The sequence below is a fragment of the Electrona antarctica genome (genome assembly GCF_951216825.1).
Source record: "Electrona antarctica genome assembly, chromosome: 8".
In the NCBI taxonomy this organism is placed as follows: Eukaryota; Metazoa; Chordata; class Actinopteri; order Myctophiformes; family Myctophidae; genus Electrona; species Electrona antarctica.
In genome coordinates, this window is record NC_136789.1 from 49685694 (window position 1) to 49695204 (window position 9511).

Below are 9511 nucleotides of genomic sequence, written 5' to 3' on the forward strand. Positions count from 1 at the left end.
ATATATATATATCATGATGATGTTAATATAAGAAATATTAGAACACCTATTTTGATTGACAGCATCTCGGGTGTAAAACTGTAGTTTTTCATCTTTCCTCTGCAAACATAAAAGAAACTAAAAGGCATGTGAGAAGTAGTCTAGATGTATTTGTCTAAATGTGTAAAAGTAGCCAAATCTCCGATGCTATTCTAATATGTTTTTGCAAACGGTGACTGGGCTTAGTGCAGATTTACCAATGCTAATGTAAGCTCTCTTATCAGATGGAGAACAGCCACACATGTCCGCCACAACCGCACGTGTTGAGAGGCAAAAGAAGACACAGACCAAAAGAAGACATGAAGATGATGGAGGTAAGTCATATCACAGCGGTCACTCGATATTGTAGCTTCACACTCTATAACATTCAAAGGATTAGAAGACCCTTCCTCACCCAGGAGTCGGCCCAGCTCCTTATCCAGGCAATTTAAAAAATGTCTTCTAAATCCTGACAGTTTTCTGAAAAACCCTGTGTTTCTATATCAGTGGTGCTCAATATTTCAGGTCAAGGACCCCAAAAATAATGTGAAATAGGCCGTTGACCCCCATCTGAAAGTATGATGTTCCAGGGACCCCCACAGAAGCTAATATTTGAGTTAAAGTTTGCTCTGAAAGAATATTCAAAGATTTGTGCCACATTTTCACGATTTGTCAAAAATAGCAGACCTACAAGCTCGTAGCGTGCTATGAGCTTGTAGATCTGCTATTTTTCAACAGCTAAAGCATAACATAAAAGCTTAAAACACAAAGTGCTTTACATAGATTGCATTACATTCACACACACATTCATACACCGATGGCGGAGGAAACAATGCAAGGCACCCCCTGCTCATCGGGAGCAATTGGGGGTTCAGCGTCTTGCTCAAGGACACTTCGGCACTAACTCTGGGGGAGCCCGGGTTTGTACTGGGAACCTTCCGGTTGCCATCCTCTACCCCTGAGCCACTGCCGCCTCACTATAGAGCGTTGCAGTCCCGCCCTCCTACCAGGGACCAGGAAATGAATCCCAATGCCTTTTTCCCTTAGACATTTCATAAAGTATTTATTTAAAGACTGTTACGCCGCGGACAAAGCCAACTCGAGTCGTGACAACTCATGACAACACAAACAATATTTTGGACCAAACAAATAATTACAAAGAAGAAAAACAACAAAGTGTGTTAACCTGCCGTTTTTTTCTTCTTTCTAATTATTTTTTCGGCCCCAAAAATTGTGTTTGTTGTCATGATTTGTCACGACTCGAGTTGGCTTTGTCCGCGGCGTAAACGTCTTTAAATAAATACTTTCTGAAATGTCTGAGGAAAATGAACGGAGAATCATTTCCTGGTCCATGGTAGAGGGCGGGACTGCGACGCTCTATAGTGTGTGTATAGTAGGTGGCTATGTTCTTGATTTATGTATGTATTACTGAATTATTAGATTACTATTGTTATGCATTTGATGTATTATGTATTATCTTGTTTCCTTGCTTACTGTAAATCGCTCTGGATTAAGACCGTCTGCTAAATGCCTGATGTGCTATATATATATATATATATATACATTTTTTTTTTTCTCCAGATGGCGGAGAGCCACATATGTCCGCCTCACCTGATGATGGGAGTGATGATGATTGGGGTGAGTCTAGGCAATTTTAACACAAAGCTTGCCAACTATTTCCTCAGCCTTGGAACCTCTGATGCTGATGCATTGGAGGACCAACCTTTCCAAGGCCGACAGCAAATGTTCTCTTATAGCAATAGACCACATACCTCAAAAGAGAGCTTAATTTTTCCACTCCAATTATTTTTATTTTACCATCTTCCATTCTGGAGATATTTACCTTTATGTAACACCTGCTTTTATAGTAACGTGCTGTTCTTGAACAGAAAGCTGAGTTAGGGACCGTTTTATGTCAGACAGACATTGACAGTCAGATATAAAAATGAACTGCTTGATCTATTGTCTGGGTGTGTAGACTGGCGGTTCGAAAGTAATCAATAAAAACCATGTGCCAAACGGAGATCTACGTGTCCTGCGTCGGACCGTTGGGATTCGAACCATGTAGAAAACCAGTTCCCGCATTCGGGGTGCACACAAGTGATGTGCTTTGAATCAATTGTATTACTTTCACTTTACTACTGTACTATGTCATGTTTCTCAGATGGAATGGAGCGACATCGACAAAAGCCCACCAGACCCCCTGTTAAGGGGCGAAAGAAGAATTCAAGACAACGCAATGATGATGGTAAGATGCATTTCTGTCAAATAGGTACTTTTTCTGAAGACAATACAAGTGTCACTGGGACTAGGTGATTAATGGGACTAGGTGCTTGCAATGGTGTTGCAGTGTCATTACTAAGGTGTTACTGTGTGGTTGCACTGCACTTGAAGAAACAGACTTGGCAACAGTGGTAGAATCAGTAATATTAATAGTAGCAGTAGTTTAAGCCTTGTGAAAAGATGTAAGAGTGTAGGAAGTTTCTCAACACCAAAACAAGACTGATTGCTATAATCAATTTGTATGAAGCAAAGTTGTCAAATGTTTAAAAGGTAAACATATCCTCTAATCAACTAATTTATTATTATGATTTATAGGTGCTCCAAAACTACATATAAAGAGACCCTGGACTGACGAGGAGAAGACTTCAGTCAACCGCAGAATGACCAGGTTCATTGCTTTAAGGAAGGTCCCAGCAAAGACAGACTGCCTGGGTTGTATTGCTAAAGAGTCTCCAGTCCTGAGCACTCGGTCTTGGAAAGACGTTAAATATTTTGTCTACAATGAAATCATTAAAGTAAAGAAAAAGCTTGCCTTTTAAAGGGGACGCATCATCATTGCGTTGTCTTTCATTTGAATGCCAGGACCTCCCAGAACTGGCACCTATTCTGACAAACGCACTACTACTACAAATGTAGTATAATGTTGTTAAAATAAACATTCTGAGTGGTGAGTGAGTCTGCTTTCCTGATTCATGAACCGCATGTTGAGACTTAACAGCTGATGTAAGTGTAGATTTCAGATTTCCCCCAGGAGACAGACACAGGAATTGCATAATTAGCATTTTATTTCCTTAGTCAATAAGCAAATACAACATCAATACAAACAAAGAACTCCTCTGCATGTCAACTAGCCACAGGTAACCTGTGAGAACCTACAGATAAAAACAAGAGCTATGTTGAAGGCTGGTTTATACTATACTGGCCAGCACGTCTGGGCAACATTTGCATGTTTGCTAAAGTGTCACTTTTCATGCTTGCATATAATGCTAATGTGTACACTGGATAGTCTTGCATTTAACCAAACCAGACTGTAAAACAACAAAGATGTGCTTTGTTGAAAAGGCGTGAGTATAAAAGTATGTTTTCAGATGAGGTTTAAAAGTTGACACTGACTTTGCTAGCCTCAAATCCTCAGGCAGGGCATTCCACAGGCTGTAAAAGCCTGATCACCCATGGTGACTAGCCTAGTCTTAGGAACAACCAAGAGGGCCCTACCTGAAGATCTGAGGCTGCACGCAGGCTCATACAGAACCAGCATGTTGGGCAGAAACCAGCTAACTCAATGTCAATTTTTCAAGTTGTTGGTACTTGTTAATGTTAGGAAGTTGTTTTATAGGTTGTTTGCTGAGTATATGCTATACTTGTATTGCATCATACATTCTAAATACCCATCTGCTTTTCCACTGGGAATTTCAGTCACTACTGAGAGCTGTAATGACCTACAGTAGCCTACCTGTTAACATCAGCCCAATTACCCTGTTCAAATGCTTTGTATGTTTCTTTCAGCATAGTGTTCTTCAATATTGTTCTCAGAGAATGTATTTCACATATGTGCAATATGGAAATGGTTATCTATTCCAAGTGTGCACAATTGTATTATTAGTAATATTATTGTAATCAAATGTTGCCAAGACTGAAAAATTAATTATGCAGTGTTTGTCCAACTTTAGGCATAAATGGAAGCATCAACTTTTGTTTGTTTTTTAAATCTATGCCAAATTTATCCTCAATGAACCCATATTAACTCCTCTACAATTAATATTACAAGTGAAATTATGCCAGTCAATACAACCACAAAGTGACTGCATGGTCCTCACTTTGTTGGTTAAAAACTTTTTCGTAAAACCCGGTGTTTTAGATAATCTAAGGCAGTGTATGAGTTAAGGGTGCCCCCTAGTGTCCAGAATTACAAATGATATGTTCAAATGTGAAGTAGAATTGCTGGTCCTCACTCTGTGGGTCTTTTTACTCGGACCTCACTATGCATTAAGTACAAGTATGTGTGTGTGTGTGTGTGTGTGTGCTGGATGGATGAGCCTGATAGAGAGACATCCACCCCTGACTTAACCCACATCCATAGGTGTGATCTCATTCGGTTAACATCAGAGAGTATGTTACAGAGTACAGAGTATTATGTTAACTGAAGCCTAATCACATCATATATAGACTGACTCTCTGTAGGGGGGGGGGGGGGAGAGAGGGCCCTCGTTACCTCGTACAAGGTTTCTTCGATTATGAATGCACCTTGGTACCACAGCACCTCAAAGGCCCTTAATTAAAACAAGGCACGCAGAGTACAGCATCTTGCAATGGGTCGGCATGGTCTACAAGATTCGCTACACCACCAGGATACCCATGTAGGCCTACTCTACCTGTCTAAATACTTCTTTAATGTCAACAAAGACAAGTCCAACACTCACAACACCAGAGGGAGTTCCACAAACCACGTGCAAACCAGATTCAGCATCAAACAAGAGCCAGCTTATTTCGCTCCTATGCCACGGAAATGTGGAACACCCTACCAACAGCCGTTAAGAAATGTGTATCCCTATAGACTTCAAAACCGTTCTGAAAGAGTACTTACGGGCGTCTGCAATTCAAAACTGGACCCTGTAATAAAAAGTTAGTCCCCCCTTCTTTTTTCTTTTTTTTTTTACAAATTATATCTGTATGTCTTCAACTGTTCTGATGAATTGAAAATGGAGGACCCTTAGGTAAACAAGTCTTTGTGCTTTTTTCTGGTTTTATCCTCTTTTTTTCTCAAGATTTTGTATTGAACTTAATACCTTCGTTAAACTGTACCCATTCTACAAACTAAACATTTTCAATGGAGAGAGAGAGAGAGAAAGAGAGAGAGAGAGAGAGAGAGAGAGAGAGACACCAGAGGGCCACTGTATTTCCACACTCAATCCAGAGGGCCACTATATATCCACACTCACTCCAGAGGGCCACTATATTTCCACACTCACTCCAGAGGGCCACTATGTTTCCACACTCACTCCAGAGGGCCACTATATTTCCACACTCACTCCAGAGGGCCACTATAGTTCCACACTCACTCCAGAGGGCCACTATAATTATTCCACACTCACTCCAGAGGGCCACTATATTTCCACACTCACTCCAGAGGGCCACTATATTTCCACACTCACTCCAGAGGGCCACTATAGTTCCACACTCACTCCAGAGGGCCACTATGTTTCCACACTCACTCCAGAGGGCCACTATATTTCCACACTCACTCCAGAGGGCCACTATATTTCCACACTCACTCCAGAGGGCCACAATATTTCCACACTCACTCCAGAGGGCCACTATGTTTCCACACTCACTCCAGAGGGCCACTATATTTCCACACTCACTCCAGAGGTCCACTATATTTCCACACTCACTCCAGAGGGCCACTATGTTTCCACACTCACTCCAGAAGGCCACTATAGTTCCACACTCACTCCAGAGGGCCACTATATTTCCACACTCACTCCAGAGGGCCACTATATTTCCACACTCACTCCAGAGGGCCACTATGTTTCCACACTCACTCCAGAGGGCCACTATATTTCCACACTCACTCCAGAGGGCCACTATATTTCCACACTCACTCCAGAGGGCCACTATATTTCCACACTCACTCCAGAGGGCCACTATATTTCCACACTCACTCCAGAGGGCCACTATATTTCCACACTCACTCCAGAGGGCCACTATATTTCCACACTCACTCCAGAGGGCCACTATATTTCCACACTCACTCCAGAGGGCCACTGTATTTCCACACTCACTCCAGAAGGCCACTATATTTCCACACTCACTCCAGAGGGCCACTATATTTCCACACTCACTCCAGAAGGCCACTATATTTCCACACTCACTCCAGAGGGCCATTATATTTCCACACTCACTCCAGAAGGCCACTATATTTCCACACTCACTCCAGAGGGCCACTGTATTTCCACACTCACTCCAGAGGGCCACTGTATTTACACACTCACTCCAGAGGGCCACTGTATTTCCACACTCACTCCAGAGGGCCACTATATTTCCACACTCACTCCAGAAGGCCACTATATTTCCACACTCACTCCAGAGGGCCACTATATTTCCACACTCACTCCAGAGGGCCACTGTATTTCCACACTCACTCCAGAGGGCCAATGTATTTCCACACTCACTCCAGAGGGCCACTATATTTCCACACTCACTCCAGAGGGCCACTATATTTCCACACTCACTCCAGAGGGCCACTATATTTCCACACTCACTCCAGAGGGCCACTATATTTCCACACTCACTCCAGAGGGCCACTATATTTCCACACTCACTCCAGAGGGCCACTATATTTCCACACTCACTCCAGAGGGCCACTATATTTCCACACTCACTCCAGAGGGCCACTATATTTCCACACTCACTCCAGAGGGCCACTGTATTTCCACACTCACTCCAGAGGGCCACTGTATTTCCACACTCACTCCAGAGGGCCACTGTATTTCCACACTCACTCCAGAGGGCCACTATATTTCCACACTCACTCCAGAGGGCCACTATATTTCCACACTCACTCCAGAGGGCCACTATATTTCCACACTCACTCCAGAGGGCCACTATATTTCCACACTCACTCCAGAGGGCCACTGTATTTCCACACTCACTCCAGAGGGCCACTATATTTCCACACTCACTCCAGAGGGCCACTATATTTCCACACTCACTCCAGAGGGCCACTATATTTCCACACTCACTCCAGAGGGCCACTATATTTCCACACTCACTCCAGAGGGCCACTATATTTCCACACTCACTCCAGAAGGCCACTGTATTTCCACACTCACTCCAGAAGGCCACTATATTTCCACACTCACTCCAGAGGGCCACTATATTTCCACACTCACTCCAGAAGGCCACTATATTTCCACACTCACTCCAGAGGGCCACTATATTTCCACACTCACTCCAGAGGGCCACTATATTTCCACACTCACTCCAGAGGGCCACTATATTTCCACACTCACTCCAGAAGGCCACTGTATTTCCACACTCACTCCAGAAGGCCACTATATTTCCACACTCACTCCAGAGGGCCACTATATTTCCACACTCACTCCAGAGGGCCACTATATTTCTAAATATCACATAATGCAGGACGTTGCTTTACTGAAAGCGAGCGCTTCCAAACTCCAACACTTAAATAATCACATGCAAGGAATTTTGCGACAGAAATGAGCTCATAACACGTGGATTTTCATGAAACAAAAAACTTTGCAGATAGAAAGAGGATAATTCAAGATTTTCGTACAACTGCAATGTTGGTGAGTTTGACGTTGTTGTTTAATACAATCAGATAGGACTTTTCTGTTTGGGTGAATGGGCTGCCAATGGAGAATTTCAGCTTGTTGCAACCCTGCCATTAACACCTTGAGAGCCCTGGGTCAGTTGGACCCTGGGTCAGTTGGACCCTGGGTCAGTTGGACCCTGGGTAAATCAGTGTGCCCAGCGATTTGCAGCTTCAGAGTCCATTTCAAGGGAACACAGGACTCCCGCTTAATTGTGCAGATAGCATAGCATCTAACCAAAACACCCGCGGCTTTTTACTTCTAAAACACCCGAGGCATGACTACTTCTAAAATACCCGAGGCATGATTACTTCTAAAACACCCAAGGCATGATTACTTCTAAAACACCCGAGGCATGATTACTTCTAAAACACCCGACGCATGATTACTTCTAAAATACCCAAGGCATGATTACTTCTAAAACACCCGCAGCATGATTACTTCTAAAACACCCGAGGCATGATTACTTCTAAAACACCCAAGGCATGATTACTTCTAAAACACCCAAGGCATGATTACTTCTAAAACACCCAAGGCATGATTACTTCTAAAACACCCAAGGCATGATTTCTTCTAAAACACCCAAGGCATGATTACTTCTAAAACACCCAAGGCATGATTACTTCTAAAACACCCGAGGCATGATTACTTCTAAAACACCCAAGGCATGATTTCTTCTAAAACACCCAAGGCATGATTACTTCTAAAACACCCAAGGCATGATTTCTTCTAAAACACCCAAGGCATGATTACTTCTAAAACACCCAAGGCATGATTAATTCTAAAACACCTGAGGCATGATTACTTCTAAAACACCCGAGGCATGATTACTTCTAAAACACTCAAGGCATGATTACTTCTAAAACACCCAAGGCATGATTACTTCTAAAACACCCAAGGCATGATTACTTCTACAACACCCATGGCATGATTACTTCTAAAATACCCAAGGCATGATTTCTTCTAAAACACCCAAGGCATGATTTCTTCTAAAACACCCAAGGCATGATTTCTTCTAAAACACCCAAGGCATGATTACTTCTAAAACACCCGAGGCATGATTACTTCTAAAACACTCAAGGCATGATTACTTCTAAAACACCCAAGGCATGATTACTTCTAAAACACCCAAGGCATGATTACTTCTACAACACCCATGGCATGATTACTTCTAAAATACCCAAGGCATGATTTCTTCTAAAACACCCAAGGCATGATTACTTCTAAAACACCCAAGGCATGATTTCTTCTAAAACACCCAGGCATGATTTCTTCTAAAACACCCAAGGCATGATTACTTCTAAAACACCCAAGGCATGATTACTTCTAAAACACCCAAGGCATGATTACTTCTAAAATACCCGAGGCATGATTACTTCTAAAACACCCAAGGCATGATTACTTCTAAAATACCCGAGGCATGATTACTTCTAAAACACCCGAGGCATGATTACTTCTAAAACACCCGACGCATGATTACTTCTAAAATACCCAAGGCATGATTACTTCTAAAACACCCGCAGCATGATTACTTCTAAAACACCCGAGGCATGATTACTTCTAAAACACCCAAGGCATGATTTCTTCTAAAACACCCAAGGCATGATTACTTCTAAAACACCCAAGGCATGATTACTTCTAAAACACCCAAGGCATGATTTCTTCTAAAACATCCAAGGCATGATTACTTCTAAAACACCCGAGGCATGATTACTTCTAAAACACCCGAGGCATGATTACTTCTAAAACACTCAAGGCATGATTACTTCTAAAACACCCAAGGCATGATTTCTTCTAAAACACCCAAGGCATGATTACTTCTAAAACACCCAAGGCATGATTTCTTCTAAAACACCCAAGGCATGATTACTTCTAAA

At 42.4% G+C, this 9511-nt stretch overlaps 1 long non-coding RNA gene across 1 annotated transcript; it reads left to right on the forward strand.

The window, feature by feature from the left end:
• Positions 1 to 278: 278 nt before the first annotated feature.
• On the forward strand, positions 279 to 2732 carry LOC306928241. Its single transcript, XR_013790658.1, has 4 exons — positions 279 to 353; positions 1600 to 1656; positions 2183 to 2266; positions 2617 to 2732. It is a non-coding gene; the product is annotated as an uncharacterized lncRNA (long non-coding RNA).
• The last annotated feature ends 6779 nt before the right edge of the window (positions 2733 to 9511 follow it).